At 43.0% G+C, this 23,241-nt stretch overlaps 2 protein-coding genes across 7 annotated transcripts in view; one reads left to right on the top strand and one right to left on the bottom strand.

Moving 5' to 3' along the window:
* Positions 1-2,403, bottom strand: part of LOC117345672 (sialoadhesin-like) — a 71,241-nt gene extending 68,838 nt beyond the window's left edge. For 2 of the 3 annotated variants that reach the window (XM_033914661.1, XM_033914663.1), the window contains exon 1: positions 2,294-2,403. The gene's annotated coding sequence lies outside the window, so the exon portion shown is untranslated. The remainder of the gene's footprint in view (positions 1-2,293) is intronic. The other variant, XM_033914660.1, reaches the window with a different exon arrangement.
* Positions 1-23,241, top strand: part of LOC117345671 (NLR family CARD domain-containing protein 3-like) — a 113,808-nt gene that overhangs the window by 619 nt on the left and 89,948 nt on the right. The window contains exon 1 of one of the 4 annotated variants that reach the window (XM_033914656.1): positions 17,906-17,959. The exons of the other annotated variants lie outside the window; for them this stretch is intronic. The gene's annotated coding sequence lies outside the window, so the exon portion shown is untranslated. Of the gene's footprint in view, positions 1-17,905; positions 17,960-23,241 lie in introns of those variants that run through there. 4 annotated transcript variants of the gene reach the window in all.

Raw genomic sequence — 23,241 nt, 5'->3', positions numbered from 1 at the left:
TAGTTTCAACAAACATTCCAAGCAATACCTTGAATTATTCTTGGCTTGCTGAAGGAAGCCTAGGGTGTGGCTCAGGCTCAGGCCTTAGTGGGGCATGCCTTGAACACTATTTTCATATTCTTTCTTTTTGTGCATAAAGCTTTGACAAGATTTTGAACTGTGTTAGTAAGTAGAGTGTTTATGACTTTAAGTAAACTGAACTATTGAATTGAAAGGAATGTTTAAGCCACTATAAAGAAATTCCTTCTAGTTTTCTGGCTGTTTGCATAATGCCTACCCTTTTTGTTTGAAACATCAAAGATACTTGTGTATGAAAAGGAAAAACTTTTATCCAAGGAATAAACTTGTTTGGGAAACAGATTTTGGAGTGCTGTTTTTGAAACCTTTTTTTTTTTAAAAAAGATATTTTTGTTGTACTTCTTTGCCACTCCATTGAACCACTTGGACTGGAACCTGTGCCTGCTCAGAGAGTCCTTGACTGTCACAATATACATTGCAAAGTTGATCCAATCGGGGCCTTAGGCTTTCCCCCTCCCAATCGCAGCACACGGCTCTGTAAGCAGGAGGGAATGGACTTCCTTCCTGCCGATTGTGCAGTGCAAGGTATGGGGGTGTTGGGTGATTTGGGGGAGAGGGTGTAGGATGATGTGGGAGAAGGGTGTTGCCAGTGCTGTCAGGGGTGTCGGGTGATGGGGAGGGATGTATTGTGGAGGAGGCTGGGGGACTGGTGCCTGTGAGGGAAGGAGGGAGAGAGGAATCTCCTAACCAGTTCAGCTGATCCTGGCAGGGGGAATCCCCATAAGCTGAGCCAGCAGGAATCCCTAAAACTGGCTCAGTTGGGTACATCTACAAAACTTGCTTTTGTGCATTTTTCTTGTAGACGTTTTTATTTTTGAAAATGACCACAAAAGATAAATGTCCTAAGGACCAAAACTTATGCATAGGACATTTTCGAAAATAAAGATAGACGTCTGGCAGCTTTGAAAATGGACATTTTTTTTCTGCTGATTTTGTGGACGTCTTGTCCAAAACGTCCAACCTCAGAAGTCCTATTGAAAATGCCTTTCCACGTGTGTCAACCTGTAACCCATTTTGAGCTCTTCGGGGAGAACACGATAGAAAATGAATTAAATAAATACATAATTCAGCCATGGCTGTTGCCAATTAAAAAACAAAAACAGCTAAGCTCTTCGGGCTGAATGCTGGGTGAATTTTTTCATAAAGGCGGTCAACACAGCTTAATAAATAAAATAAGGACAGGACACACACATAGTTCTAATTAGCAAAAATGGAAGAACAGTTATCAAACTCACCCATGCAGCACTTTGACAAATTTACAATCCAGGTGGTGCATGGATCAAACATGCAAATTTTGCTGTGACTAATAGAAAATCTTTTCATTTGTTTCTCAGCATCCAGCACAATAGCGGAACCTTCAGTAGTAGAACTTAACTGACAATGCATCTAACATAGTACAGTATAGAATAGCAGTCAATAATAGCAGTAAAGGCCGGCATTGCCCAACCAGTCTGCCCAGTAAGATTGTTAGGAGTTTAACTGTCAACCTGTACATTGTACCTGCTTCTCAGTGCGGGTTAAACCCTTCTGTGCCTGTTTTGAAGTATGAAAGTCTTGTACGTTTTGCTTTTGATTCCATCCTCTTGCTATAGAGGGATTCTATGTATTTATCCCATGCAGAATTTGGAATTCTGCCACCATTTTTATCCCTATCACCTTCTCTGGAAAAAAACTATTTTCCCTAACCCTGAAATGTCCTATCTAAATTAGATTGTAAGTTCTTCTGAGCAGGGACTATCTATTGTATGTTAAAATGTACAGCGCTGCGTATACCTTTCAGCGCTATAAAAATAATAAATAGTAGTAGTAGTACTCTGCTTTTAAAATTTTCCTCTTTCAGTTTCTGATTCTTCACAGTTAAGACATCGCATGAAATGACCTCCAACCAGTCTAGAGATAAGTTTCTTCACCCAAGGAAAAAGCTCCTTAGAAAAGTTCAGTCATTTTTGATTTTTGAATGAACTGCCTATAGTCCCCTAAAAGAGTTAGATATCTTACCTTCCTTATAGGGGTGGGTTTTTTTCTCTTTGGATATTAAAATTAAGATAAATGGATTGCATTTTGCAATAATGACTTATGTAGTATTTCTAAGCTGTTTGCTTTTATTGTTTGAAACTTTTGGCCACAATCAGTTTTGGTGGATTCTTAAGGCCTTTTTAAATTCACAAATTATTTTTGCAGTTTGGAAAGAAGAAAGATACTGGGAATGACTTACCGGTCATGGCATTATTGCATCTGTGTGGTCTTCCAAGTACAAAACCCACCAAAGGACGGAGAAACTGTAGCATCAGAGGCGGTTAGAGAAATGGAACTGATCAGTTCCGGCCTGGCTTAGCAAAGTGCTATATGTGGCTACAATTAAATGTGCTGTAAAGGATAAAAGATTTTGACATCACATTCTTTCAGTTCCTTTATCTGCTGGCCTAATGGCTGTCTTTGCTCTCTTTCTCCCCCCCCCCACCCCGCCCTCAGATTACAAAGTTTTTCCTGCTTATATATAAATATATATTTTTTTGTGGGAAGTCTTCGTCTTCTTTCTTTTCTTGTCTGTTAGTTTTGGTAATTGTCCATCTCTAGCATCTTTCTCTGCAGCCTTTCTGATAAACTTGCATTGTCTGGGTGACTGAATTTTTTTTTTTTCTGACTGCCACCCTTGTGCTGGATGAAAACGCAGGGAGAGAGACTGCAAGGGTAGGAGTCGGATCTCACACAGTGGGCCCTCTGGAGAGGGAACCACAAAGTACAGCAAAAGGTATCTCTTGTAACCAGAGAGCACGATCTGGACGAAGTCACTGGTATACCAGTTAAATAATAAAAATAAATGTGTTTTGTTGCATGCCTTTTCCTATTAGGAGTTCAATATATAGTACAACAATAATTGTGATATATAACATCAAATATACAATGAATTTCAAGAATAAGACAAAACAAAATACAAATATTCAATACAATTCAATACAAACAGGAAATCCTAAACACAATCATACTTCCAAAGATTGTCCGTGCAGCATGTGCTCTATAAATAAATTGTCATAAGAACATAAGCATTGCCCCTGCCGGGTCAGACCAGGGGTCCATCGCGCCCAGCAGTCCGCTCCCGCGGCGGCCCCCCCAGGTCCATGACCTGTAAGTGCTCCTTACCTAAGAAGTTTATACCCTATTTACTTAATGTCCTGTAAGTAACCCTGTACCCTGCTATCCCCTTCTCTTTCAGGAAGTCATCCAGTCCCTTTTTGAACCCCAATAATGTACTCTGTCCTATCACCTCTCCTGGAAGTGCATTCCAGGTGTCCACCACCCTCTGAGTGAACAAGAACCTCCTAGCATTCATTTTGAATCTGTCTCTTCTCAGTTTTTCTGGATGACCTCTTGTTTTTATTGTCCCCGCTAGTCTGAAGAATCTGTCCCTCTCCACCTTCTCTATGCCCTTCATGATTTTATAAGTCTCTATCATGTCCCCTCTAAGTCTCCGCTTTTCCAGGGTAAAGAGCCCCAGCTTGTCCAACCTTTTGGCATATGAAAGGCTCTCCATGCCCTTTATCATCCTTGTTGCTCTCCTCTGGAACCTCTCGAGTATCGCCATATCCTTCTTAAGGTACAGCAACCAGAATTGGACGCAGTACTCCAGATATGGGAGCACCATCGCTCAATACAGTGGCAGGATAACTTCCTTCGTTCTGGTAGTGATACCTTTTTTGATAATGCACAACATTCTGTTCGCTTTCTTTGAGGCCGCTGCACATTGCGCCGCCGGCTTCATTGTTTTATCCACCAATACCCCCAGGTCTTTTTCTAGGTTGCCTTCCCCCAGTACCCTCCCTCCCATTGTATAGCTATACATGGGGTTCCCCTTCCCTATGTGCAAGACCTTACATTTCTCTACATTGAAGCTCATCTGCCATCTATTTGCCCACTCACTCAGTTTGTTCAGGTCATGCTGTGTGCAATTAGTTGACCTAGATAGCTTAGATCTGTAATCTTTAATCTTGTAGGGTAAACCCCCTTTTAAGGGTTGTTTCTCCCTCTTCTCATTGGATGCACCCTGTATTTATTTCCTGGTTCAGAATGTAATCTCTTTTCCAATTGGTCACTCCTAGAAACTGTATTGGGGAAGTTTATTGTCAGCAGTAAGTTTCCACTGGTGTTTAAAAACCTTGGTGGAATGAGGATGGTTTCTCCTGGACTCGAATCTAGCTTTTGTAGATAAAGTTATGGAAAATATGGCACACTACATCAGCATCTCCTGGATTATTTAGAGAAAAATTGTCCATTCATTACTGTGCAGGTTCTGGGACTACCCAAATATCAGCAGTTTCTTTAGAGTACACAGCAAATGGTTCACATTCTCATCTTGTAAACTGGAAGGAGTTGGACAGCATTAATGCTAAATCAGACATTAAAGTGCTCATTTTCAAAAACACCTCAACATGCTTGAAAGTCAGAATTTGGATTTTTCACACTGCAGTTCGTTCAAATAGGATCCAGTAATGGAATAGAGATGATTGTGGCTCTGAGGGAGTGAACTTTGCATTCGGAGTCTATCTTTCATGGGGGACAAAATGTCCCAGTTTGAGTTCGAGCATCACAATTAACTGCTTATAAGAAACATAGAAACAAGATGACAGATAAAGGCCAAATGGCCCTTCTAGTCTGCCCATCCACAGTAACCATTATCTCTTTCTCTCTCAGAGATCCCACGTGCCTATCCCAGGCCCTCTTGGATTCAGACACAGTCTCTGTTTCCACCACCTCTTCCGGGAGACTATTCCACATATTTGCCATCCTTTTTGTAAAAAAGTATTTCCTCAGATTACTCCTGAGCCTATCACCTCTTAACTTCATCCTATGCCCTCTAATTGCAAAGTTCCCTTTCAAATGAAAGAGACTCAACTCATGCGCTTTTTTATTACATAGGTATTTAAATGTCTCATATCTCCCCTCTCCCGCCTTTCCTCCAAAGTATACAGATTGAGATCTTTAAGTCTGTCCCCATACGCCTTATCATGAAGACCACACACCATTTTAGTAGCTTTGCTCTAGACCGACTCCATCCTTTTTATATCTCTTTTTGAAGGTGCGGCCTCCAGAATTGTACAGGGGCATCAATACCTCCTTTTTCCTACTGGCCATACCTCTCCCTATGCAACCTAGCATCCTTCTAGCTTTCGCTGTCACTTATTCAACCTGTTTGGACACCTGAAGATCGTGCACCTGTTTGGACACCTTAAGATCGTGCACATAAGTTCTTCACCCCCTAAACTGTACTGTTTCCTTTGTTTTTTGCAGCCCAAATGCATGACCTTGCATTTCTTAGCATTACATTTTAGCTGCCAAATTTCAGACCATTTTTCAAGCTTTGCCAGATCTTTCTTCATGTTATTCACACCATCCGGCGTATCTACTCTATTACAGATTTTGGTATCATCCACAAAGAAGCAAATCTTACCCGACAACCCTTCAGCAATATCATTTATAAAAATGCTAAAAAGAACAGGCCCAAGAACAGAACCTTGAGGCACACCATTGGTAACATCCCTTTCCTCAGAGCGATCTCTATTGATCACTACCCTCTGTCATCTTCCACTTAACCAGTTCCTGACCCAGTTAGCATGATGGCAAAATATCAACGAGTGTCTAAGCATGAATGACAATAACCTGCACAGACTGGTGGGGGTAACTCGAGCCAACTTGTTGTCAGACTGGATGGACTGTGCAGATCTTTATCTGCTGTCATTTACTGTATGTTATATGAAAGGGTAATATAAAAAACGGTGTTGCTGTCAAAATTAACTACTTAATGTAAACCCTTACATGACAGAATAATGTTTAGCCAAGATATAAATGGGAACAAGCTCAAAGGGCCCACTGAGAAAACCCGAGTTTATCCCCACCGGTCGAGTAAAACTATGTTCACAAATTGTCCCAAAATAATCAAAGCAAACACAGTGTAGTAGAATACAAACGACCTCCCCCAAAAAAAAACAGAAGAAAAAAGCTCCACCAGTACTTATCTTTAGAGTTAGATGGTTGCAACTGTGTGATGCCAAAGAATCCAAACGTGAAAATCAATACACTATCCTCACACGTGTATTTGTAATCCAGTCAAAGCATGGGAGCTTCTCAAGATCTTCTCCCTTCAACAAGAGACTTGTTTAGCCAAATTCTGCTGCTTCTGGAAAGAAGGCAGTTAACCCAAACGCGCACAAACTGCTGTTGTGAGGATGTTCTGCAAACTGCTACACATTTTTCTGTCAAGTAAGGATTTACATGGAAGGGTATCAAAACAACCAGACATCTTGGACTCAGTACTCTGTTTTCATGGAGTGGCATAATAATAAAAAAAAAACAAAAAACAAAACCAACCCATCTAAATCCATTTTGGGTCCAGAGCGTTAGTTGCCCAAAGTTGGCAGCATCTAAAGTCCACCTCCCACCCTACCCACTCCTCAAAAATATACTCCTTTTCGCTGTGGGTACACAGCGGCAGTCAAAAGGCCTAAGCTCCTTTTAGATATGTCTAAAACCCATTTTGATTATCAGCACTTGGACGACCTGTCTATTAGGTTGTCCAAGTGCCGATTTAGGCGGGTTTTAAACGCATTTTCATTTCAATTATGAATCTCATACTGTAATAGCTAAATGTGCACAAAAGGGAGTTTTCAATAGTAGACAGGCCAGGGGCAGCAGAATATCTTTTTGTTTAGGGGTGCCCAAGCTCTGTTCCAGACCCCACCCCCAGCTCTACCTCAGAGCCTAACTCCATAATACTACTAATTGTAATGCCATTTTTTCCATTCATTCTTCAAATACATGGTATATACTGTAACCATATTAACAATACATAATGGTAACCACAAAATTAACTTATGAAAAGCACATTCTGTGCAGAGAAAATTTTAATTAACTGTCAATTATATTCTGCTTTTTCCAGAGAAGTCAAGGCAGATGACTTTAAAATATGCAATGTCATCTCAGTAACAGCTACAGAAAGTGCCAGTTTACTAGATATATCAAGAAGTAATGCCAAACTCCACAAAGAGCACATTTAGAGGCTAGTTCTAGAAAAGGTGCCTACTTACCTCTCCTTTTATGAAGCTGCATTAGGGTTTATCACCAGCCACGGCGGCAAAAACTCTGACGCTCATAGAATTCCTATGAGCATTGGAGCTTTGACCACTGCAGCTAGTGATAAAAAAAAACCCCTAATACGACTTCATAAAAAGGGGAGTTAATTGGCAAAATACTCTTAAAAGACTCAATAATTGGGGGGGAAATTTAATTGGGCTATAGGCACCTTTCCAATTTTATAAAAGATAGACACTTATCGCATGGTGCTTAGTGGTGCCTAATGCCTAGGTGGGCGTTTCTGTGGGCAAAGTGTGACTTAGGCCCTGCTAAGCGTGATTCTCCAAAAACTTAGATACCTGAAATGTAGGCCTTTAAAACCTTCGCCTAAGTTTTTACATAGGCGCCACTGGTCACAATTTTGTAAATGGCACCTAAGTGTGATTGACATGCAGCCAACACCATTTTTCTATGTGCTGGCTGATTTAGGCACAATGTACAGAATCTGGGCCTTAGAGCTTAAAGCAAACCTGCTAAAACCTTAAGAGTACTTCCAGGACTCAAAAAAACACCAACCCTACCTCTTGAACAGGCAGTACTGCAAATATTTACATTAGTATCTAAAGCATTTATACATCTCGTACTGAGAACAAGTACAAGCAGGTCTGCCACAGATTGCTATCTAGAGATTACTCACTAGCCGAATCACGAACCTCAGTCACAATGCAAAATACAGACAGACCCTATTCTAAAAGAACTAGGGACCAGTGGCGTAGTACAGAGTGGAGTGGGGGGGTGATCTGCCCCGGGCACCGTCTTGGTGGGGGCACAGGCACATCTCCACCCTCCCATGCCATGCTCACACCTTCCCTTCTCCATCCCTGTACCTCTTTAAAAATCTTCGCCAGTGCAACCAACTATTCTAGCCTGCTGCTCACACCAGCCTGGCTCCCTCTGAAATTATTTCTGGGTCGCAGGGCCAGGAAGTGACATCAGAGGGAATGAATGCGCGAGCAGCAGGCTGGAGAAGCTGCTTGTAGAGGAAAAGATTTAGAGGTAGAAAAGGAGGGAAAAGGAGTGGAAAAGGAGGGTGCGAGTGTTGCGGCAGCAGGGGGGTTGGTGTGGAAGGAGGGGGAGGGAGGCAGAGAGCAGGGTATGGGGGAGTGCCACTGCCCTGAGTACCACTTACCCTCACTATGCCACTGGTAGGAACCACAAATTTAGAAATGTATTTCATCACAACAACAAGGACTTTAGAGATGCACATTTTCCAAAAGTATAACTAAGGGATTATAGGGGACTATCTCGAAGATGAAATTGTGAACAAAATCAAAACCTCCACCAATTCAAAATCTCGTAAGCCTTAATAACAATACTGGATCTTTACTCTAAACCAGGGGTGTCGAACTCAATCAGAGAAGGGGCCAAAATCTAAAATCCAGCCTAAATCGTGGGCCGAATGGTTTACTGAACAGTCATAAACTGACAATGTTAACCAGAAATGTGAATTTAAAATGAGTGGAACAATCTTTTCCTTAACAGTGCTGTTAACCAACTCACATGCTATCAAGCAAAACAGTAATATTGGTATCAAGCAAAACAGTAATATTGGAATGTACCTAAAATGCTCATTGTTTTGTTTTCTGGCTAGATGTCTGACACCGTTTTCCCCGTATCAATGAGTCAATGTTCGGTTTTATTTCTTGGGCTGTAGCAACCCGCAAAACAGCATGGAGGTTGTCATCGGTAATGCGTGATCTGTGCTTGTTTTTGTTCAGATTCATTATTGAAAACATCTGTTCACAAAGATAGGTGCTCCCGAACATGGATAGAATACGGGCAGCATGAAGTCGGAGCTCTGGCATTGAGTCAGGGGGCAGTAGAGGGTAGAAGTCCTCAATTTCAACATCCTGAAACCTTGATTTCAGGCCACTGTCAGACTAAAGCTCGATTATCTCCATCTGAAGGTGATGGGGCACATTGTTGACATCAACTGTAAAAGGATTGGCAAAGATGTCAAAGCCTGAGTGCTGTGTTCTAAAGTCAGAGAAGCGCCGCTCAAATTCACTTAGTAAACGGCTAACTTTGGTAGCCAGCCGACTGCAAGGAAAAGTACCAGAAATAGTGGTTGAGATACTCAAACAAACGGGAAAGTGGGCAAGATTGTCCTGTTCCAGTTGGGACTTCCATAGTTGAAGTTTACGCTGGAATGCTGTGATCATGTCAGACATCTTCGTGATGACATGTTTGCGTCTCTGCAGCTTCAGATTCAGTTGGGCGAGATGCTCGCATATGTCACACATCATAGCAAAATCACATAGCCAGGCGGGATCCGACAGTTCAGGCAAGGGCTTTCCTTTACTTTCCATGAAAAGAGCAATTTGTTCTCTGAGCTCAAAAAATCTTTTGAGGACTGCGCTCTTGCTCAGCCATCTTACTTCTGTGTGGTATGGCACGTCTCCATGCTCTGCTCCCACCTCCTGTAAAAACTGCTGGAACTGGCGATGATTCAGGCCACGTGCCCTTATAAAGTTAATAGTTTTAATGACTGTGGTCATTATGTCATTCATGTCCAGAACTTTTCCACACATAGCCTCTTGGTGGATAATGCAATGATAAGTAATCAAGATTGTGTGGCAGTGACTTTTTTGCATTCTTTCCTTCATTAGTCCAACCAAGCCTTTCTTTTCTCCGCACATTGAAGGTGCGCCATCGGTAGTTAGCCCCACCAACTTTTCCCAGGGTAATTTAAAATTATTTATAGATTTCTCCACAGCCTCAAATATATCTCTACCAGTCGTCGTCCCATGCATGGCAGCTACATCCAAAAGTTCCTCAGTGACAGAGAGGTCGGTCTTCGTAGCACGTATAAAGATGGACAGCTGCGCTGTATCAGTGTTGTCTGTGCTTTCATCGATAGCAAGTGAAAAAGCGAGATAACTGCATGCCTGTTCGGCCAGCTGTGATGATAGATTTCCTGAGAGTTCTTGAACTCTGTCTGCAATGGTGTTTCTTGACAAACTGACAGTTTGAAAACTCTGTATCTGGTCTGGGCATACTTTCTCACACACTTTTAGCATGCATTGCTTCAAAAAGGTACCCTCTGAAAAACACCTTGAAGTACGGGCAATTTCTTCAGCCACTATAAAGCTTGCTTTCACTGCAGCATCATTTTTCGCTGTAGCCTTTGTAAACATTTGCTGCTGTGATTGTAGTTTGCCTTTTAGTTCTTTAACAATTTTATGCTTTTCTTCCAAAGTATATTTGCCATACTTAACATTATGTTTGGTGTCAAAATGACGACGTATATTGTACTCTTTCATCACCGACACTGTCTCATAACACAATATACACACTGGTTTGCCCTCACTAAGCACAAACATGTATTCATTTTCCCATTTGTCATTAAATTGTCTGCCTTCACCGTCAACTTTTCTTTTCCTGGACATTTTGGGATCAATATTGGAAATCTGCGTTAGAATGAAAAAGTCAGTCAATAAATGCCTGGCTGGGTACAGATAGCAGATTCTGTTGCGATTTTTATGCCTACACTTTATGCCAGGAACTGGCAGCTTCTGCTGTGTATTTTTTTTACATAGTTCCCCCCCCCGACGTCCGATTCACCCCAAGCAGGACCGCTCGCACGCACCTGCACCCCCACCCCGAAGGACCGCCGACTCCCCGACTCCCAACACGATCGGGGCAAGAGGGAGCTCAAGCCCTCTTGCCCCCCCGACTCCCCGACACGATCGGGGCAAAAAGGAGCCCAAGCCCTCTTGCCCCGCCGATTCCCCAACTCCCCGACAATATCGGGCCAGGAGGGAGCCCAAGTCCTCCTGGCCCTGGCGACCCCCCCCCCCCCCCGCTAGTTGTTCGGGCCAGGAGGGAGCCCAAACCCTCCTGACCACGGCGACCCCCTACTCCCACCCCGCACTACATTACAGGCAGGAGGGATCCCAGGCCCTCCTGCCCTCGACGCAAAACCCCCCTCCCCCCATCGACCCCCCTGGCCGACCCCCACGACACCCCCACCGCCCCTTCCCCGTACCTTTCTGTAGTTGGCCGGACAGACCGGAGCCAAACCCGCCTGTCCAGCAGGCAGCCAACGACGGAATGAGGCCGGATTGGCCCATCCGTCTCAAAGCTCCGCCTACTGGTGGGACCTAAGTCTCCCGGGCCTATTCTGATTGGCCCAGGCGCCTTAGGCCCCACCAGTAGGCGGAGCTTTGAGACGGATGGGCCAATCCGGCCTCATTCCGTCGTTGGCTGCCTGCCGGACAGGCGGGTTTGGCTCCCGTCTGTCCGGCCAACTACAGAAAGGTACGGGGAAGGGGGGTGGGGGTGTCGTGGGGGTCGGCCAGGGGGGTCGCGGGTCGGCTGGGGGGGTGGTCGGAGGTTCTTGGGGGGGCGGTCGATGGGGGGAGATAGATAGCAAGTACGGCTGGCGAGATCACAAGCCTCCTATGTCACCGCGCGTCATTGTGATGGAACGCAGCGGCGTGCAGTGATGACAGCGTGGTGCGGGCCACATTGCAAGGCCTGGCGGGCCGGATTTGGCCCGCGGGCCTTGTGTTTGACACATGTGCTCTAAACAGTTCAACCTCATGGCTTAGATGCAGCCATTGAGTGGTTGTATTTTTTTTCTGGATAAACCCTGTTTCATCCAATCATAAGAGAAGAAGTTTGCTGATTGGAGGGATTCTAAAAGCATGGCAAGGTACTACTGTATTTTGAAGTTCTCATAGTAATTCCAAAGACATGGAGCAGCATAGAGTAAGTTAGAGATTGTTAGTATGATTATTACTTTCATGCTGCACTTGGGTTTTTCTTGGTTACAGAAATGTAAATGAAAGTTGTTAACGGAAGCTCTGATCCAGTCTAAAAATCCCCGATGCTGTGCTTTATTTACTGGGAAACGCTGGCTAGTGCCAGGAAGATCTGAGCAACCTTAGAGACTACATTAGAGTACATCTCTAAAGATAAATTTACAATGTAAATACAATGAATCACTTTAAGTATATGAGAGAAGATTATAGTGGAAGGATTTTTGCCAATAATTGAATAACAATTCAGTGCTGTTATGTGATGGCATAAGTTCTGAGCCTTTTCCTTCCATCAGACTGAAATGGTGCTTTCCTAATACTGTAGAATCTACGTGATATTATTTTTGAATTGGTGGTTTTGATTTTGTACATTTTAATTTTACAAAGGCGACATTCATATTGACAATGTAAAATTCTATTTTTCTATCTTTGACTTGGCATATTTTTCACACCCTGCCCCCTTCAATGAAGACTTCCTTTGTGGACAAAACAGTCTGAGGCTTCAGCACAGACGCAAACTCAAGCCCAGTACTGCCTTTCTGTGTTTTTGCTGCTGGTTGCCACAGGTCCCAGGAGGATATGATTGAGGTGGGCCTGGAACCCCAAGGATTAAGAATGGAGAAAAGATACTGGTTGGTATCTGGAGAGGGTGAAGTCCTGAGGGACTGACTGCCTCCAAGGTGATGTGATTGAGGTTGCTGTGGTCAGTAGGGGCATTTTGAGAAGGTGGTAAAAAGGTACTCATACAGTTTACCAGAACATAGCAATTGAAATAAAAGCCCTACAAAAAATAATTACCCTTACTGTTTCTCTTTGAAAACTGGCCAGAAGTAGATGCTAAAAATATTCCTATACTTTTGCACTTGCAATATAATGAACACCATCATAAATGCACAAAATAAGTACAAACTGTAAAGCAGTTAAAGCACCATGGCAATTTGGCAGGGGGTCTCAGAAGCCAGTTCTTCTCGGTCTCCATCTGCTGATCGAAGTACATAACATCAGTCTGGAATGGGCTAAAGCAGCTTAACTCAAACTGTGTTCCTCCTGAGATTCCAAGTGTGCCGCGGTACACTGAGGAGGAAGAGAGGCGCTGCCAGCTGGCTTCCCTATGCGGTACGGCGTTAGAGCTGCCTGATTCGCCAAAGGCCTGCATGTTTCCCCGTTCTCTCTAGCATCCTCCAGCTTCCCCCCTGGCCTCCCAGTCTCACCTTTAAAGCTAATTACAGCAGCTTGCAGAGGATCGCCGGTAGGTAAAATGATTTTATTTTCAATATAGTGATTGAAATGTGCCAGTTTTGAGAATTTATATCTGCTGTGTGTATATGAAAAATGAATGGAAAAAATTGCATCTGGGGCAGAGCTTGGATTGGCCTAGGGAGGTCTGTGGTTAGGGGTACTCAGTTGATATTTGTTAGACTTAGGGGTACTTGGCTTGAAGTAGTTGAGAAACACTGCTGTAGGCAATCAGCTGGCGCCAGTGCCTCTCCTCTCTGTCTCTCTTCCCTACTGGCACCCCCTACTGGCATCTCAGGGCCCATCTGGAGGGCCTCTGCACATGTGCGGACGTTGATGTGATGTCACGCATATGAGTGATGTCATCACAGTGACATCTGCACACTTCTGGGTGCCTCAAGCCAAGGCCACTTTCTTGAGCCGGGTGTCCCGGCTCAAGAAAGTTTGAGAGACACTGGTCTAAAGGGATGCTAAGGAAGACCCGTTTTATTGTCCATGGTTGTCAAACTTTCTAAAGAAGGCTACTCTGCATTCATTTTGAAGCACAGATGTAGCTGTAGTTGCAGAAATGTTTGTTTGTACAAAGATCTCTGTGGCAGTAGGAATACATTAAATCACTTAATCTCATCTGTGTCATTGTAGATCAAGACATAGTGCAGAAAAACATCTCTCTGCTGTTGCTGTAGTCACAGGTATTGTTTAGTATAAACCAGTGGTTTTCAAGATATCCTTAATGAATATGCATGAGAGAGATTTGCATACCTGTCACTTCCATTATATGCAAATCTCTCTCATGCATATTCATTAGGGATATCTTGAAAACCTGACTGGCTGGGGGTCCCCCAGGACAGGTTTGGGAACCACTGGTATAAACGAAGCAATCTGTACATCTCTGGAAAGAGTATCTTTGCCACAGGCACTGCATTCATTGCATCTGATATAGCTCTATGCTCCTTACTGTTGTTGACTCCTTCCCAGACTTTGTTACTGTACAGTATGTGGCAACATATTCAATTGTGTACTCAAATTACCAAAATCGTTAGTATATAATTCTAAAGTTCAGTGGCCAAAAATAACATTGCCTTCTTTAGCTGTAGTGTACAGAAGCGCCAGGTCAATTGCCAGATCAGTGACTTTCTGATCAGAACTGTGGGCTGGTTCACATATCAGCAGATTCAAAATTTCATAGTACTGTCTTCTGTAACATTCTTCATGCTTTATCTGAGGCTTTTTACTTCAAGATATACTGTACAGTGAGATATTAGAGAAACTGGGCCTCTACTCCCTTGAAAAGAGAAGACTGAGAGGGGACATGATCGAAACATTCAAGATAATGAAGGGAATAGACTTGGTAGATAAAGACAGGTTGTTCACCCTCTCCAAGGTAGAGAGAATGAGAGGGCACTCTCTCTATAGCAGGGGTGTCCAACCTTTTGGCCAAAAAAATGTTTCTGGGGCTGCATAAATGCGCAAACGCTGCAGCAAGACAGAGGAGGAAGCTGGCAAGATGTTAACACTGCATCGCCCTCGACTGGGGCCGCACAAAATACTTCACGGGACCACAGGTTGGACACTCCTGCTCTAAAGTGAAAAGGGGATAGATTCCGTACAACTGTAAGGAAGTTCTTCTTCACGCAGAGAGTGGTAGAAAACTGGAATGCTCTTCAGGAGGCTGTTGTAGGGGAAAACACCCTCCAGGGATTCAAGACAAAGTTAGACAAGTTACTGCTGAACCAGAACGTAAGCAGGTAAGGCTAGACTCAGTTAGGGCACTGGTCTTTGACTTAAGGGCCGCCACGGGAGCGGACTGCTGGGCACGATGGACCACTGGTCTGACCCAGCAGCAGCAAATCTTATGTTCTTATTGATGATTTGATCTTCTGAACCCAAATTTAGTGATGTCATTACAGTATTTTCTTTAGTGATTATTATTTACTTCATTTCTCATTCATCTGGTCTGAAAAGTATAGCCAGCTTCTTCTCCATCCATCCTTTGGCACCACAGGTGCATCATCAGATCTGTTGAATCCTTCATTACCAATGTAGAAATTTTCAGAGTCTTCTTCTTATGGCTATTGCACATACATTTGTAAATTTCACACCTCCTGCTTCCCAAGTTTGACAGCTTCACATTCTTATGAAGCTGATCAGGCGTATTGTGATCTTAGGCCTAAAACAGACCCCACATTGCCACCACATGCGTTTTTTAGTTCAATTGTTACAGTATCAAAAGACTGAGTGGTTCTCAAACAGGCCAGAAAATATTGCAGGCAGATATGAAAATATAGAAACAAAGGCTTTTTCATATTTAAGCTTAGAGATGGTGCTTAAAAGAACTCTGGACCTACAAGTTCTAACACTACATATGTCCACTCCTGCTTTTAAGTCTAAAATGTCTAACATTATATTTTGCTGCCTTTTTAAGATTCTGTTTGCTGTATCTCTCTACCTTTTTGTAAGATTCTATATGATTTTTGTAAGTTTTTATATACTGTATCCCGGACTTCAACATATTGTAACTCGCTGACTGTCCAACTCTCTTCAGTGTGAACCGCCTAGAAGTCTCACGACTATGGCGGTATAGAAGAATAAAGTTATTATCATTATTATTATTGAGTTCCAGGAGAACTTTCAAGTAAGTCCTTGGTGTCTGTCAGCATTACATTACTGTGTACTGGCATATCCAGAATGCAAACAATGGATTGTGGGATACTATATTGAACAATATGACCCTGGGAGGAGTTATTCAATCTATCTACATGTCTTAAGCTCAATATTTAAGAGTATCCTGCAAATCCCTGAACTTTATGATAACGACAGGTGCTTCAATAGAGCAAAGGGTCCTAGAGAGATTGACTCATCCATCAGGTCTCCACAAGAGTCACACCTCCTTGTCAATTTAGGACCATTGTTTCAAAACAAAACAAATTGTCACACACATATATACACACACACACACACACACCATTCTCTCATACTCTCCCTCCACAACAGACATACACCCCTCCATAGAAGCAGCTCTGTATCCAATTTATGCTCTATATTTGGAAAAGTCTATTCCTATAAAATATATTTTTTTTCTGCACCATACAGTTGTTGTCTTGTTAGTTTACTTCCCAGTGCCACTGAGGCCTGAACCTAGGACCCAAAACAGACTAGACATACAAAAACACAAAACTCAAAACATTACATTTGGGGGCTCATAGTATCTAGCCAGGCTTGTGCTCACAGTCAACTGAAAACATCAACTTCCCTCATTGCTGAAAAGCTTCCTAGCCTCACTCACTAAACCCAAACTTAATGCCAATAAATGGAAGCTCTCCAGAACAACAGTTGAAAGCTCACCCCTCAATCCCCCATGCCCTCTGAGATAGTTATCTGATTGCCTAAGATACTGTCTTCTTCAGCAGAGGGATAAGGACCAGAGAACATCACCAATCATTGTCAGTGGAACCCTCAGGGGACAAACCAGCTTAAAGTGGATTCCAAGGATGTAGAAAATCTTCTAGAGGATTTGCCTGATTTATCTAATATGGACTTGCAGATTGGTTCACATACAGATAACTAACCAGAGATTAAGGCTGTTCCCATGGTTTCAAGACTCATGAGACTTGATACCATGAGATCAACCTCAATCTCCAGCACAATGTGGCTCAACATAGTACTTAGACCAGTCACGGTATGGATGCAGGGCTCAACTTGGAGGACTTCCCAGATATTTTGTGGACCACACAAGGCAGAAAAGTAGAGATCCCAATAGAAGAATTGTTGGAGCCAATTGAGGGCAGGGAGCTACGGTATATATAAGAGAAAGAGAACAGGTGAAAGCAAGAGGAGGGGGCACCATGAAAGAAAGAGAGCGAATAAAAGTGAGTATCTGTGTGATGGAAAAAGGCAAATGAGAAGACAGAACTATTTAAAATGTATGTACTACCAGCAGGCAAAAATAAAGCTAGAGGCTAGGGGAGGAGGAGGAGGTTCAGAAGACTTGAAGATAGCATGGCGTTTCATTTTTAAATTGCTAGTTTAGTCATTACTGAGACCGTGGGGGATCCATAGGCACCCCACAAGAGAGACAAAGCCTACTGCCTCCAACCGTAAACTTCCCAGCTTTTTAGACCTGCTGTTTTTCTTCCCTCCTGTTGTACCTCCCCTAGGTTTACACTAAAAACCAACCAAGGAATGACAGCGAGACCACAGCTCTTTGCAGCCCCCACTGCTTCCTGTGCTGGTTGTAGAAGTTTATATTAGATGAAATAGAACCTGCACAGGAAACAGTAGCAATGTGCAGAGAGCAGTGGTCTTTTGCTCCTTCCTTGGCTGTTTATTAGCATAGACCTGGGACAGTACAGTGGGAGGGAGGAAAACTGTGCTGCATGAAGGAAGTGGATTGGATGGGGAAAAAGGAAATAGGGCAAAATTGGATGGGTGGGAAAGGAGAGAGAAATGGGGCAAGAAAGATTGGATGAGAGGAGAGAAAGACGGAGGTAGAGAATAGGACAAATCTAGATTAGGAGAGACAGGGAAATAGTGAATAGGAATGGGGGGAGGGGGGAGAGGCAATGCTAAATGAGCTGGAGGACAGCAGAGAGGAGAAATACGAGACTGCATAGGAGGAGTCAATGGAGCAATATCATGCAGGCAGGCCAGTGGTTTAGTTAGTGTATGCTCCCATGCACTGGGCTGCTGGAACATGTTCTCCCAATCAGCATCTAATCTCTGAGGTTTCAAACTGTGATACGTACTGGGCTTCCAGGGTGAGCATGTTGTAGCAAAGAATATCATGTGGACTTTGCAGGCAGATGGTTGCTATTGGCTTGGAATCTGTGAATATCAAGGGAAATGCTGCAGTGCAAACAAGGAGGGGAACCAGTCCTATAAAACAGAAATGTTCCTGAAGCCAGGGAGATCAGAGAGGGAAATGATCCAAGCCTGTGGATGATGGGGAGTCACAAATCGAACAACAGTTAAATCTTCCAAGGAGAGGAGAGTGAGAAGCAGTGAAGGGAACCTGAACCATAGCTATGTTATACAGGGGTAGGGATGGGTGGACCTGGGCTGGTCTAGGGGGGGGGGGTCTGGATTTTACTAAAGTTAAATCTGGTAACCCTAAGCCAGCACACCTGCCTCCAACATCCCTCCTGATGTAGAAATGGAAGAGCTGACCTAAACCTCCAAGGGGATGGAACCAGAACTCATGAAGTGGGGCTGAGCAATACATTCTGCAACTGCAAGGCAAGAATAAAGTTTAAACTGATTTCTTGTGGGTTTTTATTTCCTTTTCTGCTCAGCCATGTTGGCTGAGGCAGAGAGTGTTGGGCCACTGAAAGCTGTGCCCTGTTTGAAGAGAAGTTTGTTTGTTTTTTTCTTTTGAACTGTGATGTGTGCATAACAGAATGAACTATTGAATTTGCTAATGAACTGCACAGCTGCCTAAATAAGGAAGGTGAATGAAGGGCATTGTGGGAATTGTAGTCTGGGTTAATTGCTGGAGTGTTTTCCTTTTTGAATTTAAATGAAGCATATTTTTGTTTGGAACTGAAGAACCCAGTGTAAAAATGGGAGAAATCCTGATGTGCAGTGTTGATGACTGACGGTGCATTCTGCCAACAGTAAAACTTTGAACTCTGTCCTGTCTCTAATCAAATTTGTGGAAAATACAGTGGCCTGCTAGTGAGAGTTCATGAGGACACACTGGCAGTAGCCACAATGTAAACTGTTTAGGTTATAAGCAGTACAGTACTCCCCCAATATTTGCGGTGGTTCTGTTCCAGGAACCGCCGCGAATACGTTTTTTTTTGCCTGGGGAGGCAGGAGAGGGCAGCTGGAGCGCTGGCGAGTGAAGGAAATCACTCGCGGTTTGCTCTGACTGTATTAAAGTCGGGCTACACCAATCAGGAGCTGCTTTGACACACTTTAGTACAGGAAGAGGCGGTCAGAGAATACCACGAATGAGAGGAACCACAAATTCGCAGGGGAACACTGTATATAAATACTAAAATATTATGCTGACATATCTCTGTTTGAATTTCAGTGCTGTTAAATGTGTGTATTTTTTTGATGCTGTGTCATGGCAGTCCTATTAGGTTTCAATTTGCTGTTTTCATGTTTACCTCATTTATGGTATTTATGTTTTACTTGATCATTTTTACTATTGTTATGCTGTTAACAAAATTGTAATTGAAGGATCCCTAGCTAGCTGACATAGCCGGGTCACGGTGTAGATGAAGAAAACTTTATTTTAGATCAGTGGGTCATAATTAGTATAAAGAACAACTTGTGACTCCACTTTATTGCTCTGAGAAATCACGTATGCATGCAGGCCTGTTCTATGTATCTGTCTTAGTGCCTGGTACAGCCAGGAGGCAAAGGAATGTAGATGTTAGCTAGCCATTGATGTATAGATTATAGGATGGATTTATGGTTTTGTTTTTCTCTCTGCTGTTACCTTTTGGTCAGAGCTGGTTAGAACTGGTTCGGACTGGTTAGGACCCTATATAATCTTTGTGTTTGAAATTCTCAGGGTCTTCTGTTTATGCAGCCAGTTCTGCTCAGAAGTCCAGCATATATGCTTGTTTAATAAAAGCCTTTTTTTTTAATCTCTTCAGTCTCTGGCTCAAGTCTCTGCACTACTGACGGAGGGCCTTATCCTAAAAGGTACCTTCATTTGGCGCAGCCGAACAGGGACTTGATCTACAGACTTGAGCCTGTTTGGCACGATCGTCTCCCTCGGAGGATTTCAAACCTTGCCTCCTACGAGACCCGTAATAGCCGGCATTAACCTGGTGGTTGACCAGGAACGGTTTCTCGTCGAAGACAACGGATTGCACCTCGAGAAGGAACGAATCGGTGGAGATTTCTGGCTCCTGGTTTTGTTGTGCCGGTACCGGACCTGTCTTGGTAAGTGAGAAGTTGATTCCTTCTCTATCCTGTCTCTATCTCTTCTGTCTAGTAACTTCTTAATCTGTTGTGAAGCACAGAGAGGTATATAGGATTCTGGTTTCTGGAAATTGGAACTTTTGTTGGGTGCATATATAGATTGTATAATATGGGTCAGAACACCATCGAGCCCCTTCAGATCATGCTTAAATATTTTACAACTGCCTTTTCTGGCGATTATAGCGACCCTAAGATTTTTTTATTGTTTTCTTCATCCTTATTTTTATTGTTGTCAAAGGCTTAGTATTTGGAATTTAATCAACTTTTTGTCATACTTGTCAAATTAATAAAACAAAAGCTCTGGGGACACCTGACAAGACACAGAGAACGAGAAATTGGTGATGTTGAGAAATTACCCGGGGAGATGGAAATAGCATTTAGGTTGGAAACCTGGGAAAAGTTGGTAAAGCAAGCCAGCATGATTGTTTTGCTGAAAGTTGCAGACAGGATAGCGTAAGTTGCTTAACAGGGTAAAATGCATGTGGATCAAGACAGAATTAAGAATGTGAGTTCGCACTGATGAACGAGAATAAGGACTGTGATTTTAGATATATGTTGCGTGCAGTGGATTTGTTACAGACAGTGAGTAATTTAAAGAAAGTTGAGCCAGATAGTTTACGTGTTCTCGCAGTTGTCAAAGTGTGTCTGCTGGTAATAAAAAAAAAAAGAAAAAAAAAAAAAAGCAACCGTTTGTCAGACATGTGGGGTTTGTGTTGGGCACATCCCTGCCTTTGTATCCCAGTGTTGGGGGATTTAAAGTACAAGACTAACAATGATAGAGGTTAAGTATCCATATTTTTCTGAAAATTGAAATATTTGCTAAACATGGGCTTGATAATTCAAGTTCAAGTTTCAAGTTTTATTATTATTTGATGATTCGCCTATACAAACATTCTAAGCGCTGAACAATTAAAAAAAAAAAAAAAAAAAAACATTTTAGAGGACAATTTTAAGACACAAGTACAAAGTTAAATAACAAAGTTTTTAAGAGTTTTATAAAAGAGATAAGATCTTTTTCTTTTCTGATGTACAGTAGCAGTGCATTCCACGTTTGTGGCGCTGTAACAGAAAACATGTCATTTCTTCTTGTACCCACAATTTTTAAGGAAGGGACAGTTAATAAGTCTTGTGATGATGATCGTAGAGAACGAGGGGCATAATAAGGAATGATCATTCTAGACATGAATTGAGGCTCATTGAAAGCTAGAACTTTAAAAACCAAGAATAATATCTTAAAAGTAATTCGGTGGCTAATAGGTAGCCAGTGGGACTTAATCAATAGCGGTGTAATGTGGTCAACTTTTTTTTTTCCTTTATGAATGAGTTTTATTGATAACGGATGGATTGAGATTACTTCTTTTGTGCTAACAGTCTCCCTTGCTTTCCCGTATTGTGTCTTTATCCTGGTGTTCTTTATGAATCCTTTCTTCCCATGCATGTTTGTATAAAGTGTTATTATCAATCAGATTCTAAATACAATTGGAAACAGAAATACCTTTAAAATAAACTTGGTAGTTCAAACTCCAGAGGAAGGGTGTCCTTATTATGTACGGACAGTGCAGACTAAAGTAGCTACATCTAGTCTGCAGCAGTGCCCACTCCTCAGAGTGTAGCGGGACCCAGGTGGCAGACAAGGGTTCCAGGTCTGCCTGCAGGGAACATGGCTAAGTGACCTCAGGGGTGGTGTCACGTTAAAATGTCTCTTCTTTGTCTTCGCAGTCATACATACAGAGCTGTTCTGGACCTGTTACAATGAGCCTTTTTCTACCCAGAGAAGGAGGACAATGTTCTGCTTTCAGTAACCTTGAAATGACCTTGCACTTAACATTTAACATGTTTCTTTTTTTTTTTTTTTTCCTTTGAATTGACATTGCCATACTTCAGAATACCTCTATATTTAACATTGTACACTGTATCTTACTTTACCTAGTAAGTTTTGCTTATTTTTTCAAGATTGAAGCACACCCTAGCAGTTGCGTCCCTGTCTGTCTTATGAATGTAATTGGCAGGGCACCAAGCCAGAGTGATCACATTCTTACGTTTTCTCTTTCGGACGTTCCAGTAACCAATTAGATGCCTTTTATGATTATGTGATTATTATGCCATGTGCTATATCACACTTTACTTTGCCACTGTGTGCACCCAATTATGATTCGTGCTATGATGGATGTTTGTTTTTGTATCACTGTGCATTTCTCTGCAGATCTAAGTTCAGCTCTGAATCCTTGCCAGCTGGAAGAAAAGTTCCACGCCTTTTGTGTTTTCTATGTTTGTTTATGCCCTGTAATCTTTGTGTTGTCTATCTGTTTGGTTTGTGGGGTACCCCGGGGAAACCAACTATACCATTGGCCATTTTTGGAGATTTTTCTCTCCCTTTTTGCATTTTTGTTTTTTTTCCTATCTAAATTGCCTTTCTAGCTGTTCACGCCCACGCTGTCCTCTGGCGCCAGCGTTCCTTCCTCACCTCCTCTGGATCCCCTATCCAACACCACCAACTCATCCTGGACCTTTTTGGATGCTATCTTGCTACCCTCCAAAGTTTCTATCATGCACTGCCGGGCCCACCGTCGCCTCCGTGATTTCATCAGCCGCGGTAATGCCTTGGCTGACCGCTCGGCTCGCCAGGCGGCCCTCCAAGGTCCGCCCACACCCCCTCTTCTGTTATCCCTTTCCTCCCCTCAACCTTTCCTTCATTCCCTTTCCCCCCAGTACACTGACCCCGAGCGCAAGTGGGCCGTGCAGCAATCTGGCCATTGTACCCTCCCATCTGGATGGATTACTATACCTTCCTCTCACACATCCACCCCCCTCCTGTACGTCCCTCAACTCCTGGCCCTCACTGTTGTCCAACGTGCACACGATTTTTCTCATGCCGGTAACCCAACTCTCCGCACTCTTCTCCGACAGAATTTCTATATCCCGAATCTCTCTCAACTCATCTCCCATGTCCTGCTCCGCTGTGTCATTTGCCTCCGACACAACCCCTCTTCTGTCAGATCCCCCGTTCCTGGTCACCAGCCTATCGGTTCACACCCCATGCAAGTCCTCTCTACTGATTTTACCCACTTGCCCCCCTCCCATGGGTTCCGTTACCTCCTGG

The sequence above is a fragment of the Geotrypetes seraphini genome, chromosome 11, assembly GCF_902459505.1.
Source record: "Geotrypetes seraphini chromosome 11, aGeoSer1.1, whole genome shotgun sequence".
Taxonomy (NCBI): domain Eukaryota; kingdom Metazoa; phylum Chordata; class Amphibia; order Gymnophiona; family Dermophiidae; genus Geotrypetes; species Geotrypetes seraphini.
This window is presented reverse-complemented; position numbering and strand designations above follow the sequence as displayed.